This window comes from Nanorana parkeri, unplaced genomic scaffold, assembly GCF_000935625.1.
Source record: "Nanorana parkeri isolate BGI_ZX_2015 unplaced genomic scaffold, ASM93562v1 scaffold1413, whole genome shotgun sequence".
NCBI classification, from domain to species: Eukaryota; Metazoa; Chordata; class Amphibia; order Anura; family Dicroglossidae; genus Nanorana; species Nanorana parkeri.
The window spans coordinates 274,255-277,957 of NW_017307681.1; the positions used below are offsets into that span (position 1 = coordinate 274,255).

A 3,703-nucleotide genomic window follows, 5' to 3' on the forward strand; every position below is an offset into this window, starting at 1 on the left:
TAGCATCTTAAACGAATGCCATGCATAGGAGCCCAAAGTCTGCCGACACAGGTCCTGAAATTGACCTTTGGGCTAGGTTCACACCTAGGCGATTCAGATGCTGAGCTGTTTTCGCGCGAGTGTTCATAGTAAACCGTTTTTCAATGCACAGCTCCTGCACCTTTCCCCCGCGACAAGCAATTTCGTCCGCTCGACAAACTGCAGAGGTGTGAACAGCCTCCGATGCGAATCGGTGTTTTGCACGATATTGCACAATTCAAACCGCGCGATAAATCGCCCAGGTGTGCACCGGCCCTTAAATCTACTTTGACTGATCGGTTGAGTCGGTAGCCCTGTGACCTCGTCTGCCTTGGGTCATCTGCAAAGGGGTACCACGGGTGTCTGTTATTTTGTTTGCCCCTATGTTGTACGGTACTTTGCACTTCGCCGATCTCCTCCCCACTGAATGAAGGATATGAAAGGCTCTACTGCCCGCGGCATTTCCCTAGACACATACAGCGCAGCAATGAAGTGATAAAATGAACTAGGATCACACTAATCCAGCACGTTATTAATCTCAGGTGCCCCACCCAATATGGCCGCCGCTTGAGTGGGGCAACTCAGAATAATAACGTGCTGGATTAGTGTGATCCTAGTTCATTTTATGACTTCATCGCTGTGTAGTACGTGTCTAGGGAAATGCCGTGGGCAGTAGAGCCTTCTCTGCCAAACCTCTTAGTTCCAACTAAACCGAAAGCCAGGCAGTTGGAGATCTCGAGGAGTTGGAGCTTTCGATAGAACACGGGCTCTGTGAGAGTCGGTGACACAAGGAAGTGCATATTGACAGGGTGGAGTGATATGGTGTAATTTGCGTTGAGGAAGTTCATCCTATATAGGGCATCTCCGACGTGTAAGTTTATAGATTTCTAGATGGATCTGGTTATTGGGAGTGGGATGGGACACCTGCCTTCTGAAATGCAACACAACATCTGAACAATGTAACATGATCATTGCAAAGCATGATGGGATAGGTAGTCTTGAGAAATGGAGGTTGCATCCCATGAAGCAGCAGGGAAAGAGAAGCAATGCACACTGGGAATCCAGTTGTTGAAAGTGATGGGCAGACAGAAGGCAGCACCCACTACATATGCAGCATCCGCTCTACTCCCCGGTCTCTGAATGCAGGAAGTGATATATATTACATCACTTCCGCTTTCCTCTGTCACTCCCCGGTACAGAAACCAGAGAGAAGCTGGTGAAGTAGATCTGTGCTTCATCAGCTTCTCTGGGGGGGTCCCTTAGGTGACATTAGGGGTCTTAGAGACCCCCTGATGTCTCCATAAAGAGGACCTGTCACTGTAACTTGTTATCACATAGGCTACTTCTTAGCACCCTATGTGATAACAATAAAGTTAAGTGTAAAAAAAAGTTTTTTAAAAAAAATGCTCACAAAACAAATAAAAATGTACACACACAAAACAAAAAAAACCCCACAACATTTTTCTAAAAGTCCCCCACCCCCACATAGATGCGCAAAAATGCGTTAAATGCGCCTAGACACAAAAACGACGATTGCTCCAATTATGCCGCACGTGTTGCATATCGCCGCAAACGTCGCAATGAAAGCAATAATTCTCGGTCCATCAATCACTGATAACACTAAGGGCTCAGTCACACTAGATGCACTGCGTCCCGGCCCGATTTTGGTCGGAACGCACTGCCTCGCATTGCAGCAAGGCCAAAAAAGGACGCACTGCATCTAGTGTGACTGAGCCCTAAACTGATGAGCGGTAAAATCTTTTAAAGCGTCGCCTATGGCCAATTTTAGCTTTGGTGTTTTATTTTGCGATTTCGCTGGTGTGCGCAATTTTAAGGCTTGACATGTTTGGTGTCTATTTACCCGACGTCACCCCGACTTTTATATTTTACCAAAAAATTTGGTCAAAATAATTGTTTCCTAACATAATAAAGGGAAAACCATTTTAAAAAAAAATTATATTCTGTACTTTTTTGTTATATAGTTAAAAAAAAAACCCGCAGTGGTGATTAAATACCACCAAAAGAAAGCTCTATCTGTCCCCAAAAAATGGTATAAAACTTATTTCGGTACAGCGTTGCATGACGGAATAAATGTCAGTCAAAGTACCGCAGCGCTGAATACTGAAAAATGGCCGGGACAGGAAGGGGGTGTAAACACCACGGACAGCAAGCGGTTAATGGAAATGGAATGAATTGTATGGGATGGCCCTTATTTTACATCGTTTTGGCAAATCTAAAGGAGATTTTATGGGGATTGGGCAATCATGTATGGTGCATGGCCGGCCTTGGACGCATATGACAGTAAATGATGCAAAAACACCCAGAAGTCACTCTGCTGCTTAGATGGCGCACTATTTCTGCAGATAAATCAACATTTCCACATAAAGGAAATAATAAAGTAAAAACCAGGAGAAGTCTTCTTGTCCCTGAACACTCTCTTATTGTACTTGAAATAACACTCAGCCCTATGTGCAGAGCACTTGTATGCACTGTGAATGGTGATCCAGCAGTTGGCTTTTGCTGAGTGTCGCGGAGCGCCCCCTGCTGGTGATCTGAAGGTAGCGCAGCTCCAGCAGAGAGGGATGCACACTGACTCTTCCAGAAAGCTCTGCAGACACAGTGCTGGTACATTCCTGGCTGATGAGTCAGTGAGAGGAGAGGGAGCGCTATATATACTGTCAGCGTCTCAGGACTTGCTGCACATCCAGCTGACTGCCAGGAGCTCACACTGCACTGACAGCCCCAGGTAAGGTCCCTTCTGCCAGGGTCTGATGGAGACAGTGAGAGGCTTTCTTGCTGATGATCAGTTACACGTCTCATTTTATTCCATAGTTTAGGATGCATTCAGGGATTTCCTCTGTATGTACAAAGCTCCTTCTTTACAGAAAACACAATGCATGCTGTGTGCGTAGCAATTATCATTGCAAAACAGTTATTATGCTGGAGGGAAAAAAGCATTGTGGATGTCATTGGGGCTCGGGGGGTATGGGCGGTATGAAATGTCACCCATATAAAATGCCCTTTTTTTGGATCATCTCCAGCAGACAGGGTGGGATTGCTTCCCCAGCAGGATCTCACATTCTAAGGGAACGGAAGAAGGTGAAACAAACAGGTTCCCTAAAGTGACACTAAACTCAGGAATTAAATCCTAAAAATACATTCAAGTCCCTGAACTCTGAACAACAATGTATCTTATTTGTGTATCACTCGGCTGCAGATCCTCCAATCATCTCTGAATTATCATCACATCGTATTTGTAGAGCGCCAACAGTGTGCACAGCGCTTTACAATATAAGGATGACATTACAATTACAATCACAATACAAGACAAGATGGTAAGGAGGGCCTGGGCCCTGAGGGCTTACAATCTAAAAGAGGAGGGGGAAGTGATACATGAGGAGGGAGCTGTGTGGGGATGAATTGTCTGAGAACGTGATGGTTGAGCGGTTAGGTTGAGGATAATGGGCACAGCAGGTGTACAGACCCGTCTGCAGATCTATAATAGTTCCTATTAATTAGAAGCTGCGGAGGACAATATTTTACTGACTGAGGTTCTGACCCGTTGGTGATGGTTTTGTTCTGTACACTTTGATTGCATTGCTGTATTGTATGAGGGTCTCCCAGTCGGGTGCATTGTATGGTGGGGGCTCTTTTATGACATTGTTGCTGGTGAGGAGAAGTTCCG

The 3,703-nt window shown here is 45.4% G+C and overlaps 1 protein-coding gene across 2 annotated transcripts in view; it reads left to right on the plus strand.

Annotated features, from left to right (window-relative positions):
• The first annotated feature begins 2,607 nt into the window (after nucleotides 1-2,607).
• Nucleotides 2,608-3,703, plus strand: part of CLU (clusterin) — a 29,974-nt gene continuing 28,878 nt past the window's right edge. For both annotated transcript variants that reach the window (XM_018569861.1, XM_018569862.1), the window contains exon 1: nucleotides 2,608-2,763. The gene's annotated coding sequence lies outside the window, so the exon portion shown is untranslated. The remainder of the gene's footprint in view (nucleotides 2,764-3,703) is intronic.